Raw genomic sequence first — 25,683 nt, 5'->3', positions numbered from 1 at the left:
ATTTCTGTGTGCAGATTTGGGACCATTCCTTCCAAGATTTTCCAAGTGTAGATTATGATATATCTCTCCCTCCTGCGTTCCAACGAGTACAAGTCAAGTGCTTCCAAGCGTTCCCAGTAGTTAAGGTGCTTGACAGAACTTATACGTGCAGTAAAGGATCTCTGTACACTCTCTAGATCTGCGATTTCACCTGCTTTGAATGGAGATGTTAATGTACAGCAGTATTCCAGCCTAGAGAGAACAAGTGATTTGAAAAGGATCATCATTGGCTTGGCATCTCTCGTTTTGAAAGTTCTCATTATCCATCCTATCATTTCCTTTGCACGTGCGATCGTGGCACTGTTGTGATCCTTGAAAGTGAGATCCTCAGACATTACTACTCCCAGGTCCCTTATATTATTTTTCCGCTCTATTGTATGGCCGGAATCAGTAGTATGCTCTGTTCTAGTTATTATCTCCTCCAGTTTTCCATAACGGAGTAGTTGGAATTTGTCCTCATTGAATATCATATTGTTTACCGTTGCCCACTGGAAAACTTTGTTTATATCTTCTTGGAGGTTAACCGCATCCTCAGCAGATGACAGCCTCATGCAGATCCTAGTATCATCCGCAAAGGATGATACGGTGCTGTGGTGTATATCTCTGTTTATGTCTGATATGAGGATAAGGAATAAGATGGGGGCGAGTACTGTGCCTTGTGGAACAGAGCTCTTCACTATGGCAGCCTCCGATTTAACTCTGTTGACCACTACTCTTTGTGTTCGATTTGTTAGGAAGTTGAAGATCCATCTCCCCACTTTCCCAGTTATTCCTTTAGCACGTATTTTGTGCGCTGTTAAGCCATGATCGCACTTGTCAAATACTTTTGCAAAGTCTGTGTATATTACATCTGCATTCTGATTTTCTTCCAGTGCATCCAAGGCCATACAAGGCAGGTCACCCATGCCTCAGTCCTACAGGAGCTTTACGGCAGTTTATGGCAGCCTTACACTCATCCTCAGCCTGTCACTCATCCTCAGCCTGCCACTCATCCTCAGCCTGCCACTCATCCTCAGCCTGCCACTCATCCCCAGCCTGCCACTCGTCCCCAGCCTGCCACTCGTCCCCAGCCTGCCACTCTTCCCAGATTGCCACACTCCCCAGCATGCCACTTTCCCCAGCCTACCACTCATCCCCAGCCTTCCACTCATCTCTAGCCTTCCACTCATTTCCAGCCTGCCACTCATCCTCAGCCTGCCGCTCTTCCCAGATTGGCACACTCCCCAGCCTGCCACCCATCCTCAGTCTGCCACTCTCCCCAGCCTGCCACTCTCCCCAGCCTGCCACTCTCCCCAGCCTGCCACTCATCCTCAGCCTGCCACTCTCCCCAGCCTGTCACTCATCTCCAGCCTGCCACTCATCCTCAGCCTGCCACTCATCTCCAGCCTGCCACTCATCCTCAGCCTGGCACTCTCCCCAGCCTGCCACTCGTCCCCAGCCTGCCACTCTCCCCAGCTTGCCACTCATCCCCAGCCTGCCACTCATCTCTTGCCTTCCACTCATCCTCAGCCTGCTACTCTCCCCAGCTTTCCACTCATCCTCAGCCTGCCACTCTCCCTAGCTTTCCACTCATCCTCAGCCTGCCACTCTCCCCAGCCTGCCACTCTCCCCAGCCTGCCACTCTCCCCAGCCTGCCACTCTCCCCAGCCTGCCACTCTCCCCAGCCTGCCACTCATCCCCAGTTTGCCACTCATCCCCAGCCTGCCACTCATCCCCAGCCTGCCACTCCCCTCAGCCTGCCACTCGTCCCCAACCTGCCACTTATCCTCATCCTGCCGCTCATACTCAGCCTGCCACTCTCCCCACCATGCCACTCATCGCCAACCTGTCATTCACTCAGCCTGCCACTCATCTCCAGCCTGCCACTCTCCCCAGCCTGCCACTCTCCCCAGCCTGCCACTCTCCCCAGCCTGCCACTCATCCTCAGCCTGCCACTCTCCCCAGCCTGTCACTCATCTCCAGCCTGCCACTCATCCTCAGCCTGCCACTCATCTCCAGCCTGCCACTCATCCTCAGCCTGGCACTCTCCCCAGCCTGCCACTCGTCCCCAGCCTGCCACTCTCCCCAGCTTGCCACTCATCCCCAGCCTGCCACTCATCTCTTGCCTTCCACTCATCCTCAGCCTGCTACTCTCCCCAGCTTTCCACTCATCCTCAGCCTGCCACTCTCCCTAGCTTTCCACTCATCCTCAGCCTGCCACTCTCCCCAGCCTGCCACTCTCCCCAGCCTGCCACTCTCCCCAGCCTGCCACTCTCCCCAGCCTGCCACTCATCCCCAGTTTGCCACTCATCCCCAGCCTGCCACTCATCCCCAGCCTGCCACTCCCCTCAGCCTGCCACTCGTCCCCAACCTGCCACTTATCCTCATCCTGCCGCTCATACTCAGCCTGCCACTCTCCCCACCATGCCACTCATCGCCAACCTGTCATTCACTCAGCCTGCCACTCATCCCCAGCCTGCCACTCTCCCCAGCCTGCCACTCTCCTCAGCCTGCAACTCTCCCCAGCCTGTCATTCTACCCAGTCTTCCATTCTCCCCAGCCTGCCACTCTCCCCAGTCTGCCAATCTCTTCAGCCTGCCACTCTCCCCAGCCTAGCACTTTCCCCAGCATGCCACTCTCCCCATCCTGCCACTCTCCCCAGCCCGCCACTCTCCCCAGCCTAGCACTCTCCCCAGCATGCCACTCTCCCCAGCTTAGCACTTTCCCCAGCATGCCACTCTCCCCAGCCTGCTACTCTCCCCAGCCTGCCACTCTCCCCAGCCTAGCACTTTCCCCAGCCTGCCACTGTCCCCAGCCTGCCACTCACCCCAGCCTGCCACTCACCCCAGCCTGCCACTCACCCCAGCCTGCCACTCACCCCAGCCTGCCACTCTCCCCAGCCTGCCACTCACCCCAGCCTGCCACTCTCCCCAGCCTGCCTCTCTCCCCAGCCTGCCACTCTCCCCAGCCTGCCACTCCCCCAGCCTGCCACTCTCCCAGCCTGCCACTCTCCCCAGCCTGCCACTCTCCCCAGCCTGCCACTCTCCCCAGCCTGCCACTCTCCCCAGCCTGCCACTCTCCCCAGCCTGCCACTCACCCCAGCCTGCCACTCACCCCAGCCTGCCACTCACCCCAGCCTGCCACTCACCCCAGGCTGCCACTCACCCCAGGCTGCCACTCACCCCAAGCTGCCACTCACCCCAGGCTGCCACTCACCCCAGCCTGCCACTCACCCCAGCCTGCCACTCACCCCAGCCTGCTACTCACCCCAGACTGCCACTCACCCCAGCCTGCCACTCACCCCAGGCTGCCACTCACCCCTGACTGCCACTCACCCCAGCCTGCTACTCACCCCAGCCTGCCACTCACCCCAGGCTGCCACTCACCCCAGCCTGCTACTCACGCCAGCCTGCCACTCACCCCAGGCTGCCACTCACTCCAGGCTGCCACTCACCCCAGGCTGCCACTCACCCCAGGCTGCCACTCACCCCAGCCTGCCACTCACCCCAGGCTGCCACTCACCCCAGGCTGCCACTCACCCCAGCCTGCCACTCACCCCAGGCTGCCTCTCACCCCAGGCTGCCACTCACCCCAGGCTGCCACTCACCCCTGGGGGAGAAGGAAGGTCAGCTAACACTGTTTGCCAACGGAAATGAAATGATGGCAGACCGACTGAGGGGAGATGTGTGGTGAGTGTTCTCTCCCCTCCCCTCTTATTCGTCTCTCCCCTCCCCTCCCCTCTTATTCTTCTCTCCCCTCCCCTCTTATTCTTCTCTCCCTTCCCCTCTTATAAGTCTCTCCCCTTTCCGTTTATTATTCTCTCTCCTCCCTCTTATTCTTCTCTCACTTGCCTCTTATTTTTCTCTCCCCTGCCTCTCATTCTTCTCCTCCTCCCCTCTTGTTCTTCTCTCCCCTCCCCTCTTGTTCTTCTCTCCCCTCCCCTCTTGTTCTTCTCTCCCCTCCCCACTTATTCTTCTCTCCCCTCCCCACTTATTCTTCTCTCCCCTCACCTCGCATTCTTCTCTCCCTTCTTATTCGTCTCTCCCCTCCTCTCTTATTCTTCTCTCCCCTCCCCTCTTATTCTTCTCTCCCTTCCCTCTTATAAGTCTCTCCCCTTCCCGTTTTTCCTCCTCTCCCATCCCTCTCATTCTTCTCTCCCCTCCCCTCTCATTCTTCTCTCCCTTCTTATTCGTCTCTCCCCTCCCCACTTATTCTTTTTCCCCTCCCCACTTATTCTTTTCCCCCTCCTCTCTTATTCTTCTCTCCCTGTCGTGGGGGTTCGTCAGGAGATATTGGAATAAGAAATACACACATTGTATGTCTTGGAGGCATATAATTAAGAGTCTAGAGGAGTGTACCCACGAGCCTTGCCTTGTCCTGTCTATGCCTAGTGGGAACTGACCTCGAGGCCTCTGGCCTACTGCAAAATGTTTCTCATGATGTCACAGCTAGAAGGGAGTCTATAAAGTAGCTGAGATTAAGTATACTACACAAGTACACCATAACACTACTGACAGCTCAGCAATGCTAATGTAATGCATCCCGACATACAGCTAACTTACACACGCTATAGATTGTGGCATTATGGCTCTGGGCTGGGCTCTAGTGGCTAACGCGACGCGCTGGAGTTTTGAGACTCTATGACCGCGGGTTCAATCCCGGCCGGGGGTATGGCTCTGGGCTGATTCTGTATAATATCACTGTACACAACAGTTGAACATAAAGAACTATACATTATAACTGATTTTAATGCATTACAAATTACATCACTCTTCATGGTAATTGATGGAATCATTGATGATATAGTACAACATAAGAAACTGAGATAAAAATAGAGAAGATCGACAAAGAGAAGAGAAGATTGATCATTCTGTATTCATGTGATCTATGAATTCTGAGCAAATATATTTACAAAGAAAATTTTTAACAGAAAAGGCAGACTTGGTGCACACAAGTCTTGTACTGCTAAATCTCAGAATTTAGAGAGAACATGAAAACTTAAAAATGTTTGAGCATCAGTAAGTTTATACAGTAAACACACAGCTGAAATACTCTCTAGACTAGATTATCTATCTATGGAGATTATTTACACTTAACCCCAACTCGACTAGGGTGAGATTTACAAATGCAGAATGGTCATTATCTCTTGGGATGTCAAATTCCGTTGCAATGGCTGACACATTCTGTTGTTGAGGAGGATCTGAATTGGTATTAAAACTGAAACTTGAGGATTTTTCATTACTTGTCGTGTACGTAGGGAATAACTACAATTAGGTTGTTCATCAGTCTGGTTGTTGGAGGTAGAGGGTGCTGAGTCAGGAGGATTGTCAGTCTGTCACATTTGTCTGGATGTCAGGAACCTCATCGTCATCACATACTAACTTCATATGATACTGACCAGTACTGAGTTCTCTAACTTTATACTTATTGCCACTGACATGTTCGACTACCCGATATTGACCAACAAACTTTTGATCGAGCTTAGGCATTGCGGATGTTTTATTAAAATTAGTCAACATAACTCTCCAACCTACTTTAATTTTGGTTTTCTTTGCTCGAGTATTAGAGACTTAAATTCTGCTGTTAATTTATGAAGTGTTTCTCAAATTCTTCTAAAAACACCCTGAGCTATGTTGGTACGAGTTGCTATGAAATAATCAGGATTATAATTTGCTTTCGGATTAGAATATAACTCATATGGTAAGCGCTTATCTACATTATACAAAGCATAATGTGGAATGTCACCAAAACGCAGCTGTGATTTACACAGATTTTGCGAAGGTGTTTGACAAATGTGATCATGGAGTGATAGCGCACAAAATGAAGGTCATGGGCATTACGGGGAAGGTAGGCAGATGGATTTTCGGGTTCCTAACACACAGAACACAAAAAGTAGTAGTAAACAGGGCAAGATCCAGCATCAGCGAGGTCAAAAGCTCAGTGCCCCAAGGCACTGTCCTGGCACCTCTGCTGTTCCTCATCCTCATAGCAGACATAGACAAAAACACCCAGCACACTTTTGTATCATCATTTACAGATGACACTAAAATAAGCATGAAAGTCACTGCAGTACAAGACACTGAAAAATTAGAGGAAGACAAGCAGTGTTTTCCAGTGGTCAGTGGAAAACAACATGACGTTCAGTGGTGATAAGTTCCAGCTGCTTAGGTATGGAAAGAATGAAGAACTCAAAAGGAACACTAAAAGGGTCACCAAATAGAACGTAAGGAACACGTAAAAGACCTGGGAATAATTATGAGTTGACCTTTCTTTTAAAGACCATAATAAGACAAAGATCACGACAGCCAGGAAGATGACTGGGTGGGTATTGAGAACTTTCAAAACAAGGGAAACAATGCCGATGGTGACACTCTTCAAATCGCTAGTGCTCCCTCACTTAGAATATTGCTCAGTGTTGACGGCCCCGTTCAAGGCAGGAGAAATATCAGAGCTGGAACAAATACAGAGATCATTTACGGCTCACATTGAGTCAGTAAAACAAATAAATTACTGGGAACGCCTTCAAATCTTGAACATGTACTCATTGGAGCGGAGGAGAGAGACACATGATAATATATACCTGGAAAGTACTCGAGGGCTTGGTCCCAAATCTTCACACTGCCATAAGAACATACTGGAGTGAGAGATCTGGGAGGAAGTGTAAAATAAACCCAGTGAGGAGCAGGGGTGCGGTGGGGACAATAAGGGAACACTGTATCAACATCCGGGGTCCCAGATTATTCAACATCTTACCAGAAGATATCAGAAACACTGCTGGAACAAGTGTAGAAGTCTTCACGAGGAAACTGGACAAGTATCTTCAGGTGCCAGATTAACCAGGCTGTGATGGATATGTGGGGCAGCGGGCCTCCAGCAACAGCAGCTAGGTTGACCAGACAAGCACCAGACGAGCCTGGCGCATGGCCGGGCTCCGAGAGTAGTCAAACTCTCGAAGCTCTTCAAAGGTATATCGAAGGTAAGGTAGAAGCATTGTAAGCAGAATTTATGGCACACTGAACATTAGGTATAACTTCATCCCAAGTTGCTCTGTTGGGATTAATAGTGACTCTCAACACAACATTCTCTGGTTGAAATACTTAATTCTATGACCAGAAATATTAGCAGTAGAGAAATGGATCTTACTATCTCTTACATGTAATGATTGGTCATCATACAACTCAAGATCTTACCTTACAAGGACCACTGTCAACTAGGATGTTGTCACCATCTGGAACACGAAGGATAATAACAGACACACTAGTGAATGCACTAGCCGTGACAGAAACGTCTTTCTACAGACGACCTGTGACATTAACAAGAGATGGTATGGAAATAAATGGTATAAAATACCGACACAATGGCAATATAAACACAAATGCAGTATAATGTGATCCTTTATTGACTACGTTTCGCCCACACAGTGGGCTTTTTCAAGTCACAAACAGAACTACCTGGGGTGGAAGGAACGCGAGTATTTATAGTCCGGCTGAGGTCAGGTGAAGAATGCTGCATCTGATGATGTACCGAGTTGGGTTGTAGAGTCTACAACCCAACTCGGTACATCATCAGATGCAGCATTCTTCACCTGACCTCAGCCGGACTATAAATACTCGCGTTCCTTCCACCCCAGGTAGTTCTGTTTGTGACTTGAAAAAGCCCACTGTGTGGGCGAAACGTAGTCAATAAAGGATCACATTATACTGCATTTGTGTTTATATTGCCAAGAGATGGTATTACACATTTCAAGTAGTCGTTTTTCGACGAAGTGTCCACTATGGAGGGACACCCACTTGAACAAGTAGCATCGCAGGAATAGTAGTCTCAGTACCTAGGGTTGTCCGAGGTTCATCTGACACCAGACGAAACTGTACACTATCCTGCATGCAAGATATTGTACGGACTGGATTCCAGGTAGGAGTGACAGTTTTACGAGTGCCTGACAGCTTGGTTACGTTACTAGGTAACGCATATGTCTATAAGGACTTAATCTGTACTTCACACTCCGCAGCAGTGTGACAAATCTCTGATACGAACTATGTCAACAACCATATTGCTAAGAGCTACATGTTGTCTGTCAGTTGGTAAGGGATTATCAGGATTCTGTACAGGTACTATATTGGCCTGACTGACACTCGCTAAAGTATTGTTCGAAGGTAATTGTGACATGATTTCAGAGAAATTACACGAAGATAATGAACGCAAACAATAACAAACGAAAAGTATACCGCAGAATTTTTAGTAAATCGAAAATAAAGGCGTTTAACTCTGCATAATTAAAAATATATATAAGACACACTGAATGAGAAAAGAAAACTCACTAAAATTTACTTGACAGAGATAAAGGAAATTGAAAATACAAGAAAAGGGAATTATTGTAACGTGAATTAATTTCAAAAGTGAGCTGTCTTTACTCTCAATTCAGTAAAGAAATTTGATAAAATTGTAAATCAGTGCAAAAATAAATTGTATGCAGTTGGAAATATACTGGGAAAATAAATTATCTAAAAATGGCACGAAAGAAAAAAAATCAATTATAACCTCAAATGAAAAAAGATAAAAAAAAAACAGAACACACAGTAATATACTGAAATTATTATAGTATATTATAATGTGTAATTTGAGTAATTATTATCAATTACTGAACAAAATAGAGCACAAGAATAACAGTATAAAAATTATGAGAAGAAAAATAATCACTGGAGGACAACAAATTGCATAATATACAATAAAATAATTTGCAGAATTAGTCACAATATCAAAAATTGAAGACAGAAAATATAGCTTAGAATATTAAGGCAGCGAGAATTGACTTGTTCCAACACTTTGACTCTTAATTTAAATTAGACAAAATACATTACTCCAAAACAGAACAATGGTAATAACGGACTTTAAAAATTACTCTAATTATCCTAGTTTGTTCAAACAAATATCAATATGATCAAAAATGATCCAAGATACAAAACTGAGGAATCAACACTTGCAACCTTGCGGGAAACACTGATGAAAACAAGTGTTGACTCGCTACACTTATTATGTAATTGTCTTGCACGGTGATCTTGCTTGGAAAATTTAATTGTGTTGCTTGGCACACAAGATGTGTTACTACAGTCTTCAAAAGTCCAAACAGATGCAACACTGCATATGTATGGTATCATTTTGAGTGGAACAGTCTACCTAGTTGGGTTATTGAGGCTAGGACTTTGGGTAGTTTCAAATTTAGGTTGGATAAGTACATGAGTGGGAGGGGTTGGATTTGAGAGGGACTTGCACATCGGAGCTTGTTTCTTGGGTAGCATTGAAAATTGGGTTGGGCAAATGTTTGTTAGTGAGATGAATTGTAAAGGACCTGCCTAGTATGGGCCAACAGGCCTGCTGCAGTGCTCCTCCTTTCTTATGTTCTTATGTAAATAATGGTACACACACAAGGAAAATGGTAATCTAGGACACTGGACAGAGAATATTGAATTAACAGAAAAAATACAGGATAAATGTAGTGAAAATAAGTCAAGATACAAAAATAATACACAATAATGAAATAAGATAGATTATACAACACTTAAAGAAACATAAATGATAAAAATAAGAAGTTAATAAGGAGTGAATGACGGAGATATTAAAAAAATTTGGAAAAAGACACTTATGTACAGTTCAGGACATTTATTAAAGGAAACGTTTCGCCACGAGTGGCTTCTTCTTCGTATTAGGACTGAAGAAGCCACTCGTGGCGAAACGTTTCCTTTAATAAATGTCCTGAACTGTACATAAGTGTCTTTTTCCACATCTTGTCGGTATCACTATACCATTTCCTCATTAGAAAAATTGTTGCACACAATAGACAATAAATGTATACAAGAGAAAATATTACCTCAGGTTGGAGACAATAGCAACGATATTACAAAAATGAACGATAACACGGCACTGGAGAACATGTGCAGAACAATGAGTCACCTGGAACACACACGAGAACAACACTGTAGATGTAGACAGTGACTCAACACAAGCAAATGTCTCTATAACAGCTTGAGTGAAGAACTTGAAGCGGCGACAGAAGGACGAGGAGGGTGGTATGTGGCCGATGTATGGGTAGACATCAAAATGGTATACAATACCGACAGGTTGGTAGGTAAGAGATAGTTCCTGACTATGGAACTGAACTTCTCCAGGCCGAGGGACTGACAACCTCAAATTCTACGACTTCAAGGGTGATGGACTGATTACATCGTCTTCACATCTCTACTGTTCCTGCCTACTTTCTGTATTCGACTGAAGAAGCCTACTGTGTAGGCGAAACGTTTCGGAATAAAGTTGCCTAACTGTTGCCTATGTGTCTTACCTACCGATGTATGGGTAGATGAATGGCACACATGGTTGGCTTGGTGTGGGCGGCTTAAGCCACCCAGGCTTAATACCACGGTGATTAAGGAAAGATCGTGGGCTTCACCTTACGAAAGCACAGTAAATGCGATAGTAATTATGAAAAAGTTAGATTATAGTGGAAAAATAACATATTAGAAGACAGGGAAACTGACGCGCCTCTGGAATCCTCACTCTGGAATCCTCACTCTGGAAACTGGAATGTGACGTCGAGGATATTAACCTGCGCTTGTGAGCAGTGGACATCAACTGTAATGATTGATGACGATGTTAGTAGAACAACACTTAATGGACTCTGTGGCTTGACCTCAACACGTGATCAAGACATGAAAACTTCAGGTATAATTAATACACCTGGGGCATCAGGTGCAATACATTTCTCAGTCCCTGGTTCATTCAATAGATTGTGGTTCATAATGTGTGGAAGGCAGGTCCAGGGACCTGGTTCATGTATGTTGTGTTGGCAGCTGATAAATTAGATACACCTGTAACACGTGTGTATCTTTACTGAGGAAACGTTTCGCTACACAGTGACTTCATCAGTCCAATACAGAGAAGAATAGTATTGGACTGATGACGTTCTGTAGGGCGAAACGTTGCCACAGTAAAGATTCGCAAGTGTTGCCCAGATTGTCGGTTCTCTGAACCATTTATCTACAGTGTTGGTAGAGAGCAAGTGTTGGTAGAGGGCAAGTGTTGGTAGAGGGCAAGTGTTTGTAGAGGGTAAGTGTTGGTAGAAGACAACGGTTGATAGAGGGCAAGTGTTGGTAGAGGGTAAGTGTTGGTAGAGGGTAAGTGTTGGTAGAAGACAAGGGTTGATAGAGGGCAGGTGTTGGTAGAGGGTAAGTGTTGGTAGAGGGCAAGTATTGGTAGAGGATAAGTGTTGTGTTAGTAGAAGGCAAGCGTTGGTAGAGGGCAAGTGTTGGTAGAGGGTAAGTGTTATGTTGGTAGAAGGCAAGTGTTGGTAGAGGGCAGTTGTTGGTAGAGGGCAAGTGTTGGTAGAGGGCAAGTGTTGGTAGAGGGTAAGTGTTATGTTGGTAGAAGGCAAGTGTTGGTAGAGGGCAGTTGTTGGTAGAGGGCAAGTGTTGGTAGAGGGTAAGTGTTATGTTGGTAGAAGGCAAGTGTTGGTAGAGGGCAGTTGTTGGTAGAGGGCAAGTGTTGGTAGAGGGTAAGTGTTATGTTGGTAGAAGGCAAGTGTTGGTAGAGGGCAGTTGTTGGTAGAGGGCAAGTGTTGGTAGAGGGCAAGTGCTGGTAGAGGGTAAATGGTGTGTTGGTAGAGGGCAAGTGTTGGTAGAGGGTAAGTGTTGTGTTGGTAGAAGGCAAGTGTTGGTAGAGGGCAAGTGCTGGTAGAGGGTAAGTGTTGTGTTGGTAGAGGGCAAGTGTTGGTAGAGGGCAGTTGTTGGTAGAGGGCAAGTGTTGGTAGAGGGTAAGTGTTATGTTGGTAGAAGGCAAGTGTTGGTAGAGGGCAGTTGTTGGTAGAGGGCAAGTGTTGGTAGAGGGCAAGTGCTGGTAGAGGGTAAATGGTGTGTTGGTAGAGGGCAAGTGTTGGTAGAGGGTAAGTGTTGTGTTGGTAGAAGGCAAGTGTTGGTAGAGGGCAAGTGCTGGTAGAGGGTAAGTGTTGTGTTGGTAGAGGGCAAGTGTTGGTAGAGGGTAAGTGCTGGTAGAGGGTAAGTGTTGTGTTGGTAGAGGGTAAGTGTTGTGTTGGGAGAGGGTAAATGTTGGTAGAGGGCAAGTCTTCCCCCCTCTTATTCTTGCCTCTCCTCCCCCTCTTATTCTTGCCTCTCCTCCACCTCTTATTCTTGCCCCTCCTCCCCCTCTTATTCTTGCCTCTCCTCCACCTCTTATTCTTGCCCCTCCTCCCCCTCTTATTCTTGCCCCTCCTCCCCCTCTTATTCTTGCCTCTCCTCCCCCTCTTATTCTTGCCTCTCCTCCCCCTCTTATTCTTGCCTCTCCTCCCCCTCTTATTCTTGCCTCTCCTCCCCCTCTTATTCTTGCCTCTCCTCCCCCTCTTATTCTTTCCTCTCATCCCCCTCTTATTCTTGCCTCTCCTCCCCGTCTTATTCTTGCCTCTCCTCCACCTCTTATTCTTGCCTCTCCTCCACCTCTTATTCTTGCCTCTCCTCCCCCTCTTATTCTTTCCTCTCATCCCCCTCTTATTCTTGCCTCTCCTCCCCCTCTTATTCTTGCCTCTCCTCCCCCTCTTATTCTTGCCTCTCCTCCCCCTCTTATTCTTGCCTCTCCTCCACCTCTTATTCTTGCCTCTCCTCCACCTCTTATTCTTGCCTCTCCTCCCCCTCTTATTCTTGCCTCTCCTCCACCTCTTATTCTTGCCTCTCCTCCACCTCTTATTCTTGCCTCTCCTCCCCCTCTTATTCTTGCCTCTCCTCCACCTCTTATTCTTGCCCCTCCTCCACCTGTTATTCTTGCCTCTCCTCCCCCTCTTATTCTTGCCTCTCATCCCCCTCTTATTCTTGCCTCTCCTCCCCCTCTTATTCTTGCCTCTCATCCCCCTCTTATTCTTGCCTCTCATCCCCCTCTTATTCTTGCCTCTCATCCCCCTCTTATTCTTGCCTCTCCTCCTCCTCTTATTTTTGCCTCTCATCCCCCTCTTATTCTTGCCTCTCCTCCCCCTCTTATTTTTGCCTCTCATCCCCCTCTTATTCTTGCCTCTCCTCCCCCTCTTATTCTTGCCCCTCCTACACCTCTTATTCTTGCCTCTCCTCCACCTCTTATTCTTGCCTCTCCTCCCCCTCTTATTCTTGCCTCTCCTCCACCTCTTATTCTTGCCCCTCCTCCACCTGTTATTCTTGCCCCTCCTCCACCTCTTATTCTTGCCTCTCCTCCACCTCTTATTCTTTCCTCTCATCCCCCTCTTATTCTTGCCTCTCATCCCCCTCTTATTCTTGCCTCTCATCCCCCTCTTATTCTTGCCTCTCCTCCACCTGTTATTCTTGCCTCTCCTCCACTTCTTATTCTTGCCTCTCCTCCACTTCTTATTCTTGCCCCTCCTCCACCTGTTATTCTTGCCTCTCCTCCACTTCTTATTCTTGCCCCTCCTCCACCTGTTATTCTTGCCTCTCCTCCACTTCTTATTCTTGCCTCTCCTCCACTTCTTATTCTTGCCCCTCCTCCACCTGTTATTCTTGCCTCTCCTCCACCTCTTATTCTTGCCTCTCCTCCCCCTCTTATTCTTGCCTCTCCTCCCCCTCTTATTTTTGCCTCTCCTCCCCCTCTTATTCTTGCCTCTCCTCCCCCTGTTATTCTTGCCTCTCCTCCCCCTCTTATCCTTGCCTCTCCTCCACCTCTTATTCTTGCCTCTCCTCCCCGTCTTATTCTTGCCTCTCCTCCACCTCTTATTCTTGCCTCTCCTCCCCCTCTTATTCTTGCCTCTCCTCCACCTCTTATTCTTCTCCCCTCTCTCTTACTCTGCTAGTTCTTTTCCTTTTGTCACACCAGTAATTCTCCTCCCATTCTCACCCCACTCCAGACAACACTCCCTTCCCCTGCACTTCTCTGTCCTCTCCCTTCCTCCCCTTCCACCTCCTCCTCTTCCCCCTCCTTCCCTCTCTTTCCTTTCCCCCTCCCTCCCCCCACACTCAAGATGAGACCTTGATTGAAATTTAAATATCCGACTCAAGAAGAACACCTTAAAGGTGGACGACCAGTCGTCTTGCTGAGAGGGGGGAGGGGGAAAGTGGGGGAGGGGGAAAGTGGGGAAACGAGGGGGCCGGAGGGAGGGAGAGTGGGAAGATGGTAAGGGGGAGAGGGAGGGAGGGGAAAAGGAGAGGAAAGATAGAGGGGGGTGGGTGTGAGGTGAACGAGGTCATCACTTCCTTGTTACGAATCAGGCCACATTAACGTTAGTCGGGTCGTAGCCAGGTCACGGGTCATCTACAGGTCAGTCAATTCACCGGCGTACCAGGTTGTACTCCCCTATTTGTTGTTGCAGGGGTCGATACACCGCTCTTGGCCCTGCCTCTTCACTGGTCGCTACTAGGTCCACTCTCTCCCTGCTCCAGGAGCTTTAGCATACCTCTTCTTAAAGCTATGTATGGATCCTGCTTCTAGTATATCACTCTCCAGATTGTTCCACTTCCTGACAACTTGATGTCTGAAGAAATACTTCCTAACATCCCTGTGATTCATCTGGGTTTTCAGCTTCCAGTTGTGACCCCTTGTTGTTCTGTCACATCTCTGAAACATTCTGTCCCTGTCCACCTTGTCTATTCCTTTCAGTATTTCATATGTTGATATGGCCCCTCTATCCCTCCTGTCCTCCAGTGTCGTCAGGCCGATTTCCCCTAACCTTTCTTTGTAGGACATTCCCCTTAGCTCTGGGATTAGTCTTGTTGCAAACCTTTGCACTTTCTCTAATTTCTTGATGTGCTTGACCAGTTGTGATTCCAAACTGGTACTGCATACTCCAGTGTGGGCCTGACGTACACGGTGTACAGAGTATTGAACGATTCCTTACTGATGTGTCGGAACGCTGTTCTCAGGTTTGCCAGGCGCCCATATGCTGCAGCATTTATATGGTTGATGTCCGTCTCAGGGTATGTACTCGGTATTATACTCGCCCCAGGATCCGTTTCTTTAAGTAAAGTTTGTAATCTTTAGCCACCTAGCCTATACTGTGTCTGCGGTCTTCTGTGCCCTTCCCCGATTTTCATGACTTTGCATTTGGCGGGGTTAAATTCGAGTAGCCAGTTGCTGAACCAGGTGTCCAGCCTGTCCAGGTCTCTTTGTAGCCCTGCCTGATCCTCATCTGATTTAATTCTCATTAACTTCACATCATCTGCAAACAGGGACACTTTCGAATCTATCCCTTGTGTCACGTCATTCACATATACCAAATATAGCACTGGTCCTAGGACTGACCCCTGTGGAACTCCGCTCGTCACAGGCGCCCACTTTGGCACCTTGTCACATACCATGACTCGTTGTTGCCTCCCTGTCAGGTATTCTCTGATCCATTGCAGTGCCCTTCCTGTTATGCATGCCCGATCCTTTAGCTTAAGCACTAATCTCTTGCTAGGAACTGTGTCGAAGGTCTTCCTGCAGTCCAAGAAAATGCAATCTACCCACCCCTCTCTCTCGTGCCTTACTTCCGTTACCTTGTCGTAAAGGTTTGTGACACAGGATTTTCCTTTCCTGAATTCGTGCTGGTTATCGTTTATAAGCTTGTTCTGTTACCGGTGCTCTACCACTGTCCTGATAATCTTCTCCATGACTTAGCATACTATACACGTTAGTGTCACTGTTCTGTAGTTTAGTGCTTCATTGTTACGACTTAGATGTCGTAACTTAAATAAAAAGGTCCTGGCTGCTCAGTCTGCTGTCTTGGGACATTTAAAATTACACTAAAAAAATCCACTCTATTAAATATTAAATAGTGATGCATGAGTGCAAATAATTAATATAGTATATGGATACTCATGTCTGCCTCCTTTCTTAAAAATGGGAACTACATTTGCCATCTTCCATGTCTCAGGTAGTTGCCCAGTTTTGATGGGTGTGCTGAAAATTGTTGTTAGTTGCACACACAGCATCTCTGCTCCCTCTCTAAGGACCCCCAGAGAGATGTCCGGTCTCACCGCCTTTGAGGTATAAAGGTCACTTAGCAGCTTCTTCACCTCCTCCTCGGTTGTGTGTATTTCATCCGGCACTTGGTTATCCCTTGTTGGTGTATTCCCCTGTTCTAACTTCCTGGAGTCTTTTCTGTCTCCACTGTAAATAATTTCTTAAAGCTAAGATAGATAGATAGCTACCTGGATAGGCTAGAAAATCCTACACCAAATATTTTATTCCTTGGAGATTTTAATCTCCCTCATGTAAAATGGCACAACGTAATTTTCCACCAGAATATCTCCGGGAATCACCCTGGCTCAGGCACATACCAGGGACTAATGAGGCTTTGTGAAAAGTACTCTTTAAACCAACAGGTAATTGATCCCACCAGAAGTGAAAATACTCTGGAGTTGATATTCACAAACAACGAGGAACTGATCAGAGACATAACAGTTACAAAAACAATATATTCTGATCATAACTTCATAGAAGTTCAAACTAGTATTAACTCAGGGTTATGGAGCTGCGTCACTAATGTTAGAGACGGGATGTTCAGTAAGTTTAATTTTAACAACCACAGAACTGACTGGGAAAAAAATAAAGCAGTAACTATCAGACATATCCTGGGAATCAGACATGAGCGACCTAAATCCCCACCAGTGCCTAGAGAAGCTGAATACAGAAGCATACAAAGTATGTAGGAAAGGTAGGAGTGTGTGGACCAGGTGTTTACAGTGAAATATATAAGTGAACAGTGAAACATAAGGCTAAAGAGGTCTTTGTGGCATTTATGGATTTGGAAAAGGCGTATAACAGGGTGGATAGGGGGGCAATGTGGCAGATGTTGCAGGTGTATGGTGTAGGAGGTAGGTTACTGAAAGCAGTGAAGAGTTTTTACGAGGATAGTGAGGCTCAAGTTAGAGTATGTAGGAAAGAGGGAAATTATTTCCCAGTAAAAGTAGCCTTAGACAAGGATGTGTGATGTCACCGTGGTTGTTTAATATAATTATAGATGGGGTTGTAAGAGAAGTAAATGCTCGGGTGTTGGCAAGAGGTGTGGAGTTAAAAGATAAACAATCTAACACGAAGTGGGAGTTGTCACAGTTGCTCTTTGCTGATGACACTGTGCTCTTGGGTGATTCTGAAGAGAAGTTGCAGAGATTGGTGGATGAATTTGGTAGGGTGTGCAAAAGAAGAAAATTAAAGGTGAATACAGGAAAGAGTAAGGTTATGAGGATAACAAAAAGATTAGGTGATGAAAGATTGAATATCAGATTGGAGGGAGAGAGTATGGAGGAGGTGAATGTATTCAGATATTTGGGAGTGGACGTGTCAGCGGATGGGTCTATGAAAGATGAGGTGAATCATAGAATTGATGAGGGGAAAAGAGTGAGTGGTGCACTTAGGAGTCTGTGGAGACAAAGAACTTTGTCCTTGGAGGCAAAGAGGGGAGTGTATGAGAGTATAGTTTTACCAACGCTCTTATATGGGTGTGAGGCATGGGTGATGAATGTTGCAGCGAGGAGAAGGCTGGAGGCAGTGGAGATGTCATGTCTGAGGGCAATGTGTGGTGTGAATATAATGCAGAGAATTCGTAGTTTGGAAGTTAGGAGGAGGTGCGGGATTACCAAAACTGTTGTCCAGAGGGCTGAGGAAGGGTTGTTGAGGTGGTTCGGACATGTAGAGAGAATGGAGCGAAACAGAATGACTTCAAGAGTGTATCAGTCTGTAGTGGAAGGAAGGCGGGGTAGGGGTCGGCCTAGGAAAGGTTGGAGGGAGGGGGTAAAGGAGGTTTTGTGTGCGAGGGGCTTGGACTTCCAGCAGGCATGAGTGAGCGTGTTTGATAGGAGTGAATGGAGACAAATGGTTTTTAGTACTTGACGTGCTGTTGGAGTGTGAGCAAAGTAACATTTATGAAGGGATTCAGGGAAACCGGCAGGCCGGACTTGAGTCCTGGAGATGGGAAGTACAGTGCCTGCACTCTGAAGGAGGGGTGTTAATGTTGCAGTTTAAAAACTGTAGTGTAAAGCACCCTTCTGGCAAGACAGTGATGGAGTGAATGATGGTGAAAGTTTTTCTTTTTCGGGCCACCCTGCCTTGGTGGGAATCGGCCAGTGTGATAATAATAATAATAAAAACAAAGTATGTATGAAATATGTACCATTGAGGAAACCCAGAAGAAGATCAGATATAGAGAGAGAGCGTAGAAGATGGTACAGAAGAAGAAAACGAGTTACTGAACTGCTTAAAAACACAAATATGCTTCAGCCGAGAAATTACTGAATTAGAGCAAAAACTAAGGATGTCATACCTGACAAAAGAAGTCCAAGGGAACAAAGGGTCATACAGGATGCTGTAAGAAACCCAAAATATTTCTATACCTATGCAAAATGCAAGCTAAGAACTACCTGTAGAATTGGACCACTACTGAGAGGAGACTCGTATACTGACGATGAACAGAAAATGAGTGACATCCTTAAAGAACAGTACGAGTCGGTGTTCAGCAACCCACTAAATGACACCAAGGTAGAAATTGCAGAAATATTTTTCACTCCAGAAGAAGGCCGCACAGACCAACTAACTGACATTAGTACAAATCCCATAAAGAAGTGCAAAGTACCACTAGCACGAGTCCTCAGTATTCTTTGGAGAAAGAGCTTAGATCTAGGTGAAATACCGGAGGCCTTAAAGAGTGCAGACATAGCTCCTTTGTATAAGGGAGGTAGTAGAGCACTAGCTAAAAATTACAGACCAGTAGCCCTAACTTCTCACATCATAAAAATCTTCGAAAGAATGATGAGACGGCAGGTTACAAATTTCATGGAGCAGCACAACCAACATAACCCGAACCAGCATGGTTTTAGAGCAGGACGATCATGTCTGTCACAGCTGCTGAACCATTATGACAGAATTACGGAGGCATTGGAAGACGACCAAAACGCAGATGTGATTTATACAGATTTTGCAAAGGTTTTTGACTAGTGCGATCATGGAGTGATAGCGCACAAAATGAGGGCCATGGGCATTACGGGGAAGGTAGGTAGATGGATTTTCGGGTTCCTCTCCTCTGCCTCCTTGCATTTTGTTGTTACATAGTCCATTTCGTTTACTAATTTTCCTACCAGTTCTCCTTCCAACTGAACCTCCTGCGGGAAGTTTCTCATACCTGTGTAGCCTTCCCCCCTCCCTTTTTGTAGTTTGGCTTTTCCCATCCTACTCCTGTGTACTCGCCTAATTGTGGTTGCAGGTGTCGAGACTCAGCTCCTCACCCCGCCTCTTCCCCGAGTGCTACTAGGTCCTCTCCCTACTCCATGAGGTTTATCACACCTCATCTTAAAGCTATGTAAGGTTCCTGCCTCCACTACCTCACTTGCTAGACTATTCCACTTCCTAACAACTCTATGACTGAAGAAATACTTCCTAACATCCCTAGACTCATCTGGGTCTTCAACTTCCAATTGTGACCCTTTGTTTCTGTGTCCTCTCTTTGGAACATTCTGTCTGTCCACCTTGTCTATTCCACGCAGTATTTTGTATGTCGTTATCATGTCTTCCCTAACCCTCCTGTCCTCCAGTATCGTCAGGCCGATTTCCCTTAACCTTTCTTCATAGGACATTCCCCTTAGCTCTGGAACTAACCTTGTCGCAAACCTCTAATTTCTTGACGTGCTTGGTCAAGTGTGGGTTCCAAACAAGTGCTGCATACTCCAGTATGGGCCTGACGTACAATGTGTACAGTGTCTTGAACGATTCCCTACTAAGGTATCGGAACGCTGTTCTCAGGTTTGCCAGGCACCCATATGCTGCAGCAGTTATCTGGTTGATGTGTGCTTCCGGAGACGTGTTCGGTGTTATACTCACCCCAAGTTCTTTCTCCTTGAGCGAGGTTTGCTGTCTTTGGCCACCTAGCCTATACACCGTCCGCGGTCTTCTGTGCCCTTCCCCGATCTTCATGACTTTGCATTGGGCGGGGTTAAATTCGAGAAGCCAGTTGCTGGACCAGGTGTCCAGTCTGTCCAAGTCTCTTTGAAGTCCTGCCCGGTCCTCATCTGATTTAATTCTCCTCATTAACTTCACATCGTCTGCGAACAGGGACACTTCTGAGTCTAACCCTTACATCATGTCGTTCACATATACCAAAAATAGCACTGGTCCTAGGACCGACCCCTGTGGGACCCCGCTCGTCACAGGTGCCCATTGTGATACATCATTACGTACCATGACTCGTTGTTGCCTCCCTGTCAGGTATTCTCTGATCCATTGCAGTGCCCTCCCTGTTATATGCGCCTGATCCTCCAGCTTCTGCACTAATCTCTTGTGAGGAACTGTGTCAAAGGCCTTCTTGTGTGTGTATTTGTGTGTGTGTGTGTGTGTGTGTGTGTGTGTGTGTGTGTGTGTGTGTGTGTGTGTGTGTGTGTGTGTGTGTGTATGTGTGTGTGTGTGTGCACATGGGCCAAGAACAACAATGTATCACAGACTTTGCTTCACACATTGACCACAGACATTGGTTCACACGTGGACCACACACTGGTTCACACATGGACCACACACTGGTTCACACATGGACCACAGATGTTGGTTCACACATGAACCACAGACGTTAGTTCACACATGAACCACAGACATTGGTTCACACATGGACCACACATTGGTTCACACATGGACCACAGACGTTGGTTCACACATGGACCACACATTGGTTCACACATGGACCACAGACATTGGTTCACACATGGACCACACATTGGTTCACACATGGACCACAGACGTTGGTTCACACATGAACCACAGACATTGGCTCACACATGGACCGCAGACATTGGTTCACACATGGACCATTAACAGCGATGGATCATAAACGTTGGTTCACACTTGGACCATGAACAGCGATGGACCACAGACATTGGTTCACACATATAACACAATCTGATGATTCACATCATTGATATTTAGCAACATTATCAACACAACTGAGATAGCAACACAACTGAGACAGCAACACAACTGAGATAGCAACACAACTGAGACAGCAACACAACTGAGACAGCAACACAACTGAGACAGCAACACGACTGAGACAGCAACACAACTGAGACAGCAACACAACTGAGACAGCAACACAACTGAGATAGCAACACAACTGAGACAGCAACACAACTGAGACAGCAACACGACTGAGACAGCAACACGACTGAGACAGCAACACGACTGAGACAGCAACACAACTGAGACAGCAACACAACTGAGACAGCAACACAACTGAGACAGCAACACGACTGAGATAGCAACACAACTGAGACAGCAACACAACTGAGACAGCAACACAACTGAGACAGCAACACAACTGAGACAGCAACACAACTGAGACAGCAACACAACTGAGACAGCAACACGACTGAGATAGCAACACAACTGAGACAGCAACACAACTGAGACAGCAACACAACTGAGACAGCAACACGACTGAGACAGCAACACAACTGAGACAGCAACACGACTGAGATAGCAACACAACTGAGACAGCAACACAACTGAGACAGCAACATAACTGAGACAGCAACACAACTGAGACAGCAACACAACTGAGACAGCAACACAACTGAGACAGCAACACAACTGAAACAGCAACACAACTGAGACAGCAACACAACTGTATCTTGTACAGAGAAGATCTTCCATTCTTCCTCACTTATTTACTAGTTATGAGTGAGGAGGAGGAACCTGCCTGGCATGGACTAGTAGGCTTGCTGCAGTGCTCCTCCCTTCCTTAACTTCTACCTTCTAGTGAATCCCGTCTTCGAGATCCACCACCTCACCTTCGACAGTACGAATCCATTCTCAGGCTTCAGCTGCACATTCTTACAGAATATAGAGCTGAACTCTTCTCAAGGCTGAGGGACTGACCACCTCACACTGTTTCTCCAAGGTTAATGGACCGATTATATCATCTTTATCTCGTTACTTCTGCTACCTACAATCGATTATCTGTACTTGACTGAAGGAGCCTACCGCGTAAGCGAAACTTTTCGACAGTAAAGGTGCTACTGTTGATGAACTGGGAGAGTGTACATGTGTCTTACTCATCGAGGAGACTGTTGGAACAGCCTGCTGGTTAAATACTGCGCCCAGGCAGTGTTTAACCACAGCCTGGCTAAACACTGCCTGGAATGTGTTGGTAGTTTATCTTACACATGAAGGATGGGCGTTGGAAAGTGGTGTGTCCATCGCTCGTATCGAATCATCTGTTAGTTATTCCCGTGTCCTTCAGTCTAGGTATTTTACATTTACCAGTGATGCCTTCGACAAGTGTGATCATAGTGGAATGAAGTTTTCCCTTCCAACTCTAGATTCTAGCCTTCTCGTCTTCTCTTTCCTTCTCCTCCTCCTCTTCTTCCTCACTCAACCTTCCTCTCTCGCCCTTCTATGCCACCTTCCACTCCTGCCTTATTTCCACTTCACAGCTGCCACAACCCGCAGTCAAGTGCTTCAACTCTCGTGTGTGTGTGTGTGTGTGTGTGTGTGTGTATGTGTGTGTGTGTGTGTGTGTGTGTGTGTGTGTGTGAGGCGCCGCTGCAGGCAGCCAGTGTTTACAAGGCAGTGCTTCAGTAAGAAGATCAAGGAGCGCACTGCAGGATCTTACCACATTAAAAGACTTTACCGTTTCATTCGTAGATTATAACGTAGTCACATTAAGAAATTATCCAAAAGATTCTATATTTCAGATAGTGAAAGGAGGACTCAAAGTGAGGTGAAAGTATTGGAGGATAATGAAAAGAAGCACGGGATAAATAAACAGATTTCTGTATGCACTCTCCAAGTTGTGTTTGCTGGAGTCGAGACTTAGCTCCTGTATGTGTGTGAGAGAGTGCTCACCTACGTATGATTGCAAGGCTTAGGTCTTGGCTCCTGGCCACGCCTCTCAACTTGTCCTTTGCACGGTTCAGTTCCTGAACCAAATTGGAGAGGTGATGTACACAAACTTTGCTAAGCGATTGGCAAAAGCTATTATGGGGTGACTACACACAATATGGGGACCAAAGGCATTGCGGGGAAGGTAGGCAGGTGCATTTTCAGGTTTCTAACACACACATAACACATAAAGTAGCAGTAAACAGAGCAAGATCCAGCATCAACGAGGTAAAAAGCTCAGTGCCCCAAGGCATTGTCCTGGCACCTCTGCTGTTTCTCATCCTCATAGCAGACAGATAAAAACACCCATCCCACTTCTGTATCATCATTACAGATGACACTAAAATAAGCATGAAAGTCACTACGGTAGAGGACACTGAAAAATTACAGGAAGACATAAGCAGTGTTTTCCAGTGGTCAGTGGAAAACAACATGACGTTCAGTGGTGATAAGTTCCAGCTACTTAGGTATGGAAAGAATGAAGAACTCAATAGGAACACTATATACAAAACTCAAGAAGATTGACAAACAGAACGAATGGAACACTTGAAAGACCTGGGAGTAATTATGTCAGTTGACCTTTCTTTCAAAGAATATAATTAAGACCAGGGTCATGACCGCCAGGAAGATGTGGTGGATAATGAGAACTTTCAGAGCAAGGGAGTAAAGCCAATAAAGCATTTAAATTACTGGAAATACCGTAAACTCCTAAATATGTACTCACTGGAGCGGAGGAGAGAAAGATACATGATAATATATACATGGACAGTACTTGAGGGCCTGGTCCCAAATCTGCATATTGTCATAACAGCAAACTGAGGTGAGGATATGGAAATGCAAAATAAACCTAGTGAAAAGTATGGGAGCCGTGGGCACAAAGGAACGCTGTATCAACATCCGTCTACCTAGAGTCTACCTGGAGGGTATTCCAGGGATCAACGCCCCCGTGGCCCAGTCCACGACCAGGCCTCCCGGTGGATCAGGGCCTGATCAACCAGGCTGTTACTACTGGCCGCACGTAGTCCGACGTACGAACCACAGCCCGGCTGGTCCGGCACTGACTAAGTATCTGTCCAGCTCTCTCTTAAAGGTAGCCAGGGGCCTATTGGTAATTCCCCTTATGAATGGTGGGAGGCTGTTGAACAGTCTTGGGCCCCGGACACTTATGGTGTTTTCTCTTAGTGTACCAGTGGCGCCCCTACTTTTAATTGGGGGTATTTTGCATCGCCTGCCCAGTCTTTTACTTTCGTAGGGAGTGATTTCTGTGTGCAGATTCGGACCATTCCTTGTAAGATTTTCCAAGTGTAGTTATGATACATCCGGGGTCCCAGATTATTCAACATCTTACCAGAAGATATCAGAAACACGGCTGGAACAAGTGTAGAAGCCTTCAAGAGGAAACTAGACAAGTAGCTTCACTAGGTGCCAGATCAAACAGGCTGTGATGGATATGTGGGGCAGCGGGCCTCCAGCAGCAACAGTCTGGTTGACCAGGCAAGCACCAGGCGAGCCTGGCCCAAGGTCGGGCTCTGAGAATAGAAAAACTCTCGAAACTCGTCAGAGATATGGCAAAGGTATATTCACTTGGAGTGACCAAGGTCCTAGGACGTAAGTGTATGCACTAGTTTTTGTGGAAGGAATTTATAGTACCTGATTGAATAAGAGGTAACCAGGTTACATCCGAGGAGAGAGAGGGTAGCTTCATTTGATGGGATCAGCATCACAGTACTTCACTTGAAGGGCTGTCTTGTGTCTAAAGTGTTGCATTGGTCATTATGTAGCAAGGTAGGTGTTGAGGCAAGGCAGGTGTTGAGGCAAGGCAGGTGTTGAGGCAAGGCAGGTGTTGAGGCAAGGCAGGTGTTGAGGCAAGGCAGGTGTTGAGGCAAGGTGGGTGTTGAAGTGTAGTCTCCTAATGTTGTCTTTGTCTCTCCACAGCTTCGGCAAGCGGTCAGGAGGCGGAGGCAGGAGAGCAAATGAGTGTCTTATCCTCGAGCCTTCAGAGATGATAGTGGTGAGTATTGTCCCTTGCATATATACTTATTAAAAATAACCATAGAGGGAGTTGAATGATAGGTCTTGGCATCTCGGGTTGCAATCAACACATCAGGAGCTTGCAATGTTGCAGAAACAGCAGGAAATCGAAGAAGATCCCATCATGAGACTGGCTCTCTCCTGGAGAGCCATTCACATGAAGGGATCTTCCTAGATTTCCTGCTCTGTTTATGCAACATTGCAAGCTCCTGATGTGTTGATTGCAACCCGAGAGGCCTAGACCTATCATTCAACTCCCCCTGTGGTTATTTTGCATCTTGTGTCGCTCGATCGCGATTATTACTTAATTCAAACCTATGTATTTTAGCCTCCATTTGTATACCAGCCTGTGTTTACTAGCCGCCCTCTGTATACATGTGTATAGTAGCTGTCCTACCTGTGTACATCTCATGTTCTAGTGCTACAGTACTAGTGCTACAGTACTAGTGCTACAGTACTAGTGCTACAGTACTAGTGCTACAGTACGAGTGTTACAGTACTAGTGCTACAGTACTAGTGCTACAATACGAGTGTTACAGTACTAGTGCTACAGTACTAGTGCTACAGTACGAGTGTTACAGTACTAGTGCTACAGTACTAGTGCTACAATACGAGTGTTACAGTACTAGTGCTACAGTACTAGTGCTACAGTACTAGTGCTACAGTACTAGTGCTACAGTACTAGTGCTACAGTACTAGTGCTACAGTACTAGTGCTACAGTACGAGTGTTACAGTACTAGTGCTACAGTACTAGTGCTACAGTACGAGTGTTACAGTACGAG

At 46.5% G+C, this 25,683-nt stretch overlaps 1 protein-coding gene across 3 annotated transcripts in view; it reads left to right on the top strand.

Annotated features, from left to right (window-relative positions):
• The window catches only part of LOC128685297 (rap guanine nucleotide exchange factor 2), an 832,363-nt gene that overhangs the window by 560,306 nt on the left and 246,374 nt on the right, over nt 1-25,683 (top strand). For all 3 annotated transcript variants that reach the window (XM_070083069.1, XM_070083072.1, XM_070083070.1), the window contains one exon: nt 24,805-24,880. The gene's annotated coding sequence lies outside the window, so the exon portion shown is untranslated. The remainder of the gene's footprint in view (nt 1-24,804; nt 24,881-25,683) is intronic.

This window comes from Cherax quadricarinatus, chromosome 8, assembly GCF_038502225.1.
Source record: "Cherax quadricarinatus isolate ZL_2023a chromosome 8, ASM3850222v1, whole genome shotgun sequence".
NCBI lineage: Eukaryota > Metazoa > Arthropoda > Malacostraca > Decapoda > Parastacidae > Cherax > Cherax quadricarinatus.
This window is presented reverse-complemented; position numbering and strand designations above follow the sequence as displayed.